Genomic DNA, 7,500 nt, shown 5'->3' on the forward strand with positions numbered 1-7,500 from the left:
GAGCTCTGTGGAAAACGATCTCAATACAATTCTGAAAAACGCGACTCTCCGAACGCCAGCCGAACAAGTCTCCACAGCCGTAGCGCTGTGTCTCTTTTCAGCTGGCGATAAACCTTTCCTCGATCCTTTGCGGACTTGTTAAACTGTTCCTGATCAGAATAAAAAACGCTCACGCTAATACACAAGCACCCGTGTCTCGCCAAAGCTGACAAATAAACAGACGGACAAGCCGCACTGCACGTGTGAACAGGGGAATGAGCGAGCGAGCGGGGATAGGGCGCCTCCTGCGCTTAAAAGCTTACAGCACCTGGTATTCCCAGGCGGTCTCCCATCCAAGTACTAACCAGGCCCATCCCTGTTTAGCTTCCGAGATCAGACGAGAGCAGGCGTGCTGAAGGGGGTGTGGCCATAAGCGAGAGCAAGGCTCGCTGGCACCCTTCTTATTGAGAGGACAGCTCCGTCACCTCTTTTACGACGCTGCTTTTTTTCCCTTGCGTTTTTCTCTTCTTCCCACGTTCTCTCTCTTCACTGCCTTCGTCCCCGCTCTATTTCACTTCAGCCTTTCACTCTTGCTTCCTTCCAATGAGGACGGAGCTGCGGGAGAAAGGGCGCTATAGAGGATCGCTGTGGAGAGCTGCTGCTGTGCTTTGACATCTGAGCTCTGTGGAAAACGATCTCAATACAATTCTGAAAAACGCGACTCTCCGAACGCCAGCCGAACAAGTCTCCACAGCCGAAGCGCTGTGTCTCTTTTCAGCTGGCGATAAACCTTTCCTCGATCCTTTGCGGACTTGTTAAACTGTTCCTGATCAGAATAAAAAACGCTCACGCTAATACACAAGCACCCGTGTCTCGCCAAAGCTGACAAATAAACAGACGGACAAGCCGCACTGCACGTATGAACAGGGGAATGAGCGAGCGAGCGGGGATAGGGCGCCTCCTGCGCTTAAAAGCTTACAGCACCTGGTATTCCCAGGCGGTCCCCCATACAAGTACTAACCAAGCCCATCCCTGTTTAGCTTCCGAGATCAGCCGAGATCAGGCGTGCTCAAGTGGGTGTGGCCATAAGCAAGTGCAAGGCTCGCTGGCACCCTTCTTATTGAGAGGACAGCTCCGTCACCTCTTTTACGACGCTGCTTTTTTTCCCTTGCGTTTTTCTCTTCTTCCCACGTTCTCTCTCTTCACTGCCTTCGTCCCTGCTCTATTTCACTTCAGCCTTTCACTCTTGCTTCCTTCCAATGAGGACGGAGCTGCGGGAGAAAGGGCGCTATAGAGGATCGCTGTGGAGAGCTGCTGCTGTGCTTTGACATCTGAGCTCTGTGGAAAACGATCTCAATACAATTCTGAAAAACGCGACTCTCCGAACGCCAGCCGAACAAGTCTCCACAGCCGAAGCGCTGTGTCTCTTTTCAGCTGGCGATAAACCTTTCCTCGATCCTTTGCGGACTTGTTAAACTGTTCCTGATCAGAATAAAAAACGCTCACGCTAATACACAAGCACCCGTGTCTCGCCAAAGCTGACAAATAAACAGACGGACAAGCCGCACTGCACGTGTGAACAGGGGAATGAGCGAGCGAGCGGGGATAGGGCGCCTCCTGCGCTTAAAAGCTTACAGCACCTGGTATTCCCAGGCGGTCTCCCATCCAAGTACTAACCAGGCCCATCCCTGTTTAGCTTCCGAGATCAGACGAGATCAGGCGTGCTCAAGGGGGTGTGGCCATAAGCGAGAGCAAGGCTCGCTGGCACCCTTCTTATTGAGAGGACAGCTCCGTCACCTCTTTTACGACGCTGCTTTTTTTCCCTTGCGTTTTTCTCTTCTTCCCACGTTCTCTCTCTTCACTGCCTTCGTCCCCGCTCTATTTCACTTCAGCCTTTCACTCTTGCTTCCTTCCAATGAGGACGGAGCTGCGGGAGAAAGGGCGATATAGAGGATCGCTGTGGAGAGCTGCTGCTGTGCTTTGACATCTGAGCTCTGTGGAAAACGATCTCAATACAATTCTGAAAAACGCGACTCTCCGAACGCCAGCCGAACAAGTCTCCACAGCCGAAGCGCTGTGTCTCTTTTCAGCTGGCGATAAACCTTTCCTCGATCCTTTGCGGACTTGTTAAACTGTTCCTGATCAGAATAAAAAACGCTCACGCTAATACACAAGCACCCGTGTCTCGCCAAAGCTGACAAATAAACAGACGGACAAGCCGCACTGCACGTATGAACAGGGGAATGAGCGAGCGAGCGGGGATAGGGCGCCTCCTGCGCTTAAAAGCTTACAGCACCTGGTATTCCCAGGCGGTCCCCCATACAAGTACTAACCAAGCCCATCCCTGTTTAGCTTCCGAGATCAGCCGAGATCAGGCGTGCTCAAGTGGGTGTGGCCATAAGCGAGTGCAAGGCTCGCTGGCACCCTTCTTATTGAGAGGACAGCTCCGTCACCTCTTTTACGACGCTGCTTTTTTTCCCTTGCGTTTTTCTCTTCTTCCCACGTTCTCTCTCTTCACTGCCTTCGTCCCCGCTCTGTTTCACTTCAGCCTTTCACTCTTGCTTCCTTCCAATGAGGACGGAGCTGCGGGAGAAAGGGCGCTATAGAGGATCGCTGTGGAGAGCTGCTGCTGTGCTTTGACATCTGAGCTCTGTGGAAAACGATCTCAATACAATTCTTAAAAACGCGACTCTCCGAACGCCAGCCGAACAAGTCTCCACAGCCGAAGCGCTGTGTCTCTTTTCAGCTGGCGATAAACCTTTCCTCGATCCTTTGCGGACTTGTAAAACTGTTCCTGATCAGAATAAAAAACGCTCACGCTAATACACAAGCACCCGTGTCTCGCCAAAGCTGACAAATAAACAGACGGACAAGCCGCACTGCACGTGTGAACAGGGGAATGAGCGAGCGAGCGGGGATAGGGCGCCTCCTGCGCTTAAAAGCTTACAGCACCTGGTATTCCCAGGCGGTCTCCCATCCAATTTCTAACCAGGCCCATCCCTGTTTAGCTTCCGAGATCAGCCGAGATCAGGCGTGCTCAAGGGGGTGTGGCCATAAGCGAGAGCAAGGCTCGCTGGCACCCTTCTTATTGAGAGGACAGCTCCGTCACCTCTTTTACGACGCTGCTTTTTTCCCTTGCGTTTTTCTCTTCTTCCCACGTTCTCTCTCTTCACTGCCTTCGTCCCCGCTCTGTTTCACTTCAGCCTTTCACTCTTGCTTCCTTCCAATGAGGACGGAGCTGCGGGAGAAAGGGCGCTATAGAGGATCGCTGTGGAGAGCTGCTGCTGTGCTTTGACATCTGAGCTCTGTGGAAAACGATCTCAATACAATTCTGAAAAACGCGACTCTCCGAACGCCAGCCGAACAAGTCTCCACAGCCGAAGCGCTGTGTCTCTTTTCAGCTGGCGATAAACCTTTCCTCGATCCTTTGCGGACTTGTTAAACTGTTCCTGATCAGAATAAAAAACGCTCACGCTAATACACAAGCACCCGTGTCTCGCCAAAGCTGACAAACAGACGGACAAGCCGCACTGCACGTGTGAACAGGGGAATGAGCGAGCGAGCGGGGATAGGGCGCCTCCTGCGCTTAAAAGCTTACAGCACCTGGTATTCCCAGGCGGTCTCCCATCCAAGTACTAACCAGGCCCATCCCTGTTTAGCTTCCGAGATCAGACGAGATCAGGCGTGCTCAAGGGGGTGTGGCCGTAAGCGAGAGCAAGGCTCGCTGGCACCCTTCTTATTGAGAGGACAGCTCCGTCACCTCTTTTATGACGCTGCTCTTTTTCCCTTGCGTTTTTCTCTTCTTCCCACGTTCTCTCTCTTCACTGCCTTCGTCCCCGCTCAATTTCACTTCAGCCTTTCACTCTTGCTTCCTTCCAATGAGGACGGAGCTGCGGGAGAAAGGGCGCTATAGAGGATCGCTGTGGAGAGCTGCTGCTGTGCTTTGACATCTGAGCTCTGTGGAAAACGATCTCAATACAATTCTGAAAAACGCGACTCTCCGAATGCCAGCCGAACATGTCTCCACAGCCAAAGCGCTGTGTCTCTTTTCAGCTGGCGATAAACCTTTCCTCGATCCTTTGCGGACTTGTAAAACTGTTCCTGATCAGAATAAAAAACGCTCACGCTAATACACAAGCACCCGTGTCTCGCCAAAGCTGACAAATAAACAGACGGACAAGCCGCACTGCACGTGTGAACAGGGGAATGAGCGAGCGAGCGGGGATAGGGCGCCTCCTGCGCTTAAAAGCTTACAGCACCTGGTATTCCCAGGCGGTCTCCCATCCAAGTACTAACCAGGCCCATCCCTGTTTAGCTTCCGAGATCAGATGAGATCAGGCGTGCTCAAGGGGGTGTGGCCATAAGCTAGAGCAAGGCTCGCTGGCACCCTTCTTATTGAGAGGACAGCTCCGTCACCTCTTTTACGACGCTGCTTTTTTTCCCTTGCGTTTTTCTCTTCTTCCCACATTCTCTCTCTTCACTGCCTTCGTCCCCGCTCTATTTCACTTCAGCCTTTCACTCTTGCTTCCTTCCAATGAGGACGGAGCTGCGGGAGAAAGGGCGCTATAGAGGATCGCTGTGGAGAGCTGCTGCTGTGCTTTGACATCTGAGCTCTGTGGAAAACGATCTCAATACAATTCTGAAAAACGCGACTCTCCAAACGCCAGCCGAACAAGTCTCCACAGCCGAAGCGCTGTGTCTCTTTTCAGCTGGCGATAAACCTTTCCTCGATCCTTTGCGGACTTGTAAAACTGTTCCTGATCAGAATAAAAAACGCTCACGCTAATACACAAGCACCCGTGTCTCCCCAAAGCTGACAAATAAACAGACGGACAAGCCGCACTGCACGTGTGAACAGGGGAATGAGCGAGCGAGCGGGGATAGGGCGCCTCCTGCGCTTAAAAGCTTACAGCACCTGGTATTCCCAGGCGGTCTCCCATCCAAGTACTAACCAGGCCCATCCCTGTTTAGCTTCCGAGATCAGACGAGATCAGGCGTGCTCAAGGGGGTGTGGCCGAAAGCGAGAGCAAGGCTCGCTGGCACCCTTCTTATTGAGAGGACAGCTCCGTCACCTCTTTTACGACGCTGCTCTATTTCCCTTGCGTTTTTCTCTTCTTCGCACGTTCTCTCTCTTCACTGCCTTCGTCCCCGCTCTATTTCACTTCAGCCTTTCACTCTTGCTTCCTTCCAATGAGGACGGAGCTGCGGGAGAAAGGGCGCTATAGAGGATCGCTGTGGAGAGCTGCTGCTGTGCTTTGACATCTGAGCTCTGTGGAAAACGATCTCAATACAATTCTGAAAAACGCGACTCTCCGAACGCCAGCCGAACAAGTCTCCACAGCCGAAGCGCTGTGTCTCTTTTCAGCTGGCGATAAACCTTTCCTCGATCCTTTGCGGACTTGTTAAACTGTTCCTGATCAGAATAAAAAACGCTCACGCTAATACACAAGCACCCGTGTCTCGCCAAAGCTGACAAATAAACAGACGGACAAGCCGCACTGCACGTATGAACAGGGGAATGAGCGAGCGAGCGGGGATAGGGCGCCTCCTGCGCTTAAAAGCTTACAGCACCTGGTATTCCCAGGCGGTCCCCCATACAAGTACTAACCAAGCCCATCCCTGTTTAGCTTCCGAGATCAGACGAGATCAGGCGTGCTCAAGTGGGTGTGGCCATAAGCGAGTGCAAGGCTCGCTGGCACCCTTCTTATTGAGAGGACAGCTCCGTCACCTCTTTTACGACGCTGCTTTTTTTCCCTTGCGTTTTTCTCTTCTTCCCATGTTCTCTCTCTTCACTGCCTTCGTCCCTGCTCTATTTCACTTCAGCCTTTCACTCTTGCTTCCTTCCAATGAGGACGGAGCTGCGGGAGAAAGGGCGCTATAGAGGATCGCTGTGGAGAGCTGCTGCTGTGCTTTGACATCTGAGCTCTGTGGAAAACGATCTCAATACAATTCTGAAAAACGCGACTCTCCGAACGCCAGCCGAACAAGTCTCCACAGCCGAAGCGCTGTGTCTCTTTTCAGCTGGCGATAAACATTTCCTCGATCCTTTGCGGACTTGTAAAACTGTTCCTGATCAGAATAAAAAACGCTCACGCTAATACACAAGCACCCGTGTCTCGCCAAAGCTGACAAATAAACAGACGGACAAGCCGCACTGCACGTGTGAACAGGGGAATGAGCGAGCGAGCGGGGATAGGGCGCCTCCTGCGCTTAAAAGCTTACAGCACCTGGTATTCCCAGGCGGTCTCCCATCCAAGTACTAACCAGGCCCATCCCTGTTTAGCTTCCGAGATCAGACGAGATCAGGCGTGCTCAAGGGGGTGTGGCCATAAGCGAGAGCAAGGCTCGCTGGCACCCTTCTTATTGAGAGGACAGCTCCGTCACCTCTTTTACGACGCTGCTTTTTTCCCTTGCGTTTTTCTCTTCTTCCCACGTTCTCTCTCTTCACAGCCTTCGTCCCCGCTCTATTTCACTTCAGCCTTTCACTCTTGCTTCCTTCCAATGAGGACGGAGCTGCGGGAGAAAGGGCGCTATAGAGGATCGCTGTGGAGAGCTGCTGCTGTGCTTTGACATCTGAGCTCTGTGGAAAACGATCTCAATACAATTCTGAAAAACGCGACTCTCCGAACGCCAGCCGAACAAGTCTCCACAGCCGAAGCGCTGTGTCTCTTTTCAGCTGGCGATAAACCTTTCTTCGATCCTTTGCGGACTTGTAAAACTGTTCCTGATCAGAATAAAAAACGCTCACGCTAATACACAAGCACCCGTGTCTCGCCAAAGCTGACAAATAAACAGACGGACAAGCCGCACTGCACGTGTGAACAGGGGAATGAGCGAGCGAGCGGGGATAGGGCGCCTCCTTCGCTTAAAAGCTTACAGCACCTGGTATTCCCAGGCGGTCTCCCATCCAAGTACTAACCAGGCCCATCCCTGTTTAGCTTCCGAGATCAGACAAGATCAGGCGAGCTCAAGGGGGTGTGGCCGTAAGCGAGAGCAAGGCTCGCTGGCACCCCTCTTATTGAGAGGACAGCTCCGTCACCTCTTTTACGACGCTGCTTTTTTTCCCTTGCGTTTTTCTCTTCTTCCCACGTTCTCTCTCTTCACTGCCTTCGTCCCCGCTCTATTTCACTTCAGCCTTTCACTCTTGCTTCCTTCCAATGAGGACGGAGCTGCGGGAGAAAGGGCGCTATAGAGGATCGCTGTGGAGAGCTGCTGCTGTGCTTTGACATCTGAGCTCTGTGGAAAACGATCTCAATACAATTCTGAAAAACGCGACTCTCCGAACGCCAGCCGAACAAGTCTCCACAGCCGAAGCGCTGTGTCTCTTTTCAGCTGGCGATAAACCTTTCTTCGATCCTTTGCGGACTTGTAAAACTGTTCCTGATCAGAATAAAAAACGCTCACGCTAATACACAAGCACCCGTGTTTCGCCAAAGCTGACAAATAAACAGACGGACAAGCCGCACTGCACGTGTGAACAGGGGAATGAGCGAGCGAGCGGGGATAGGGCGCCTCCTGCGC

At 52.4% G+C, this 7,500-nt stretch overlaps 6 non-coding genes and 5 pseudogenes across 6 annotated transcripts; all 11 read right to left on the reverse strand.

Annotated features, from left to right (window-relative positions):
* Window positions 1-295: 295 nt before the first annotated feature.
* LOC138218535 (5S ribosomal RNA) lies at window positions 296-414 on the reverse strand (annotated as a pseudogene).
* Window positions 415-951: 537 nt separating this feature from the next.
* LOC138218883 (5S ribosomal RNA) lies at window positions 952-1,070 on the reverse strand (annotated as a pseudogene).
* Window positions 1,071-1,607: 537 nt separating this feature from the next.
* LOC138245288 (5S ribosomal RNA) lies at window positions 1,608-1,726 on the reverse strand. The gene has a single exon (XR_011193898.1). It is a non-coding gene; the product is annotated as a 5S ribosomal RNA (ribosomal RNA).
* A 537-nt stretch (window positions 1,727-2,263) lies between these two features.
* Window positions 2,264-2,382, reverse strand: LOC138218884 (5S ribosomal RNA; annotated as a pseudogene).
* A 537-nt stretch (window positions 2,383-2,919) lies between these two features.
* Window positions 2,920-3,038, reverse strand: LOC138218998 (5S ribosomal RNA; annotated as a pseudogene).
* Window positions 3,039-3,570: 532 nt separating this feature from the next.
* LOC138244478 (5S ribosomal RNA) lies at window positions 3,571-3,689 on the reverse strand. The gene has a single exon (XR_011193093.1). It is a non-coding gene; the product is annotated as a 5S ribosomal RNA (ribosomal RNA).
* A 537-nt stretch (window positions 3,690-4,226) lies between these two features.
* On the reverse strand, window positions 4,227-4,345 carry LOC138244770 (5S ribosomal RNA). Its single transcript, XR_011193385.1, has one exon. It is a non-coding gene; the product is annotated as a 5S ribosomal RNA (ribosomal RNA).
* Window positions 4,346-4,882: 537 nt separating this feature from the next.
* Window positions 4,883-5,001, reverse strand: LOC138216421 (5S ribosomal RNA). The gene has a single exon (XR_011180133.1). It is a non-coding gene; the product is annotated as a 5S ribosomal RNA (ribosomal RNA).
* Window positions 5,002-5,538: 537 nt separating this feature from the next.
* Window positions 5,539-5,657, reverse strand: LOC138218552 (5S ribosomal RNA; annotated as a pseudogene).
* Window positions 5,658-6,194: 537 nt separating this feature from the next.
* On the reverse strand, window positions 6,195-6,313 carry LOC138245289 (5S ribosomal RNA). Its single transcript, XR_011193899.1, has one exon. It is a non-coding gene; the product is annotated as a 5S ribosomal RNA (ribosomal RNA).
* Window positions 6,314-6,849: 536 nt separating this feature from the next.
* On the reverse strand, window positions 6,850-6,968 carry LOC138217582 (5S ribosomal RNA). Its single transcript, XR_011181294.1, has one exon. It is a non-coding gene; the product is annotated as a 5S ribosomal RNA (ribosomal RNA).
* Between the last annotated feature and the right edge of the window lie 532 nt (window positions 6,969-7,500).

Source organism: Lepisosteus oculatus, chromosome 14 (assembly GCF_040954835.1).
Source record: "Lepisosteus oculatus isolate fLepOcu1 chromosome 14, fLepOcu1.hap2, whole genome shotgun sequence".
In the NCBI taxonomy this organism is placed as follows: Eukaryota; Metazoa; Chordata; class Actinopteri; order Semionotiformes; family Lepisosteidae; genus Lepisosteus; species Lepisosteus oculatus.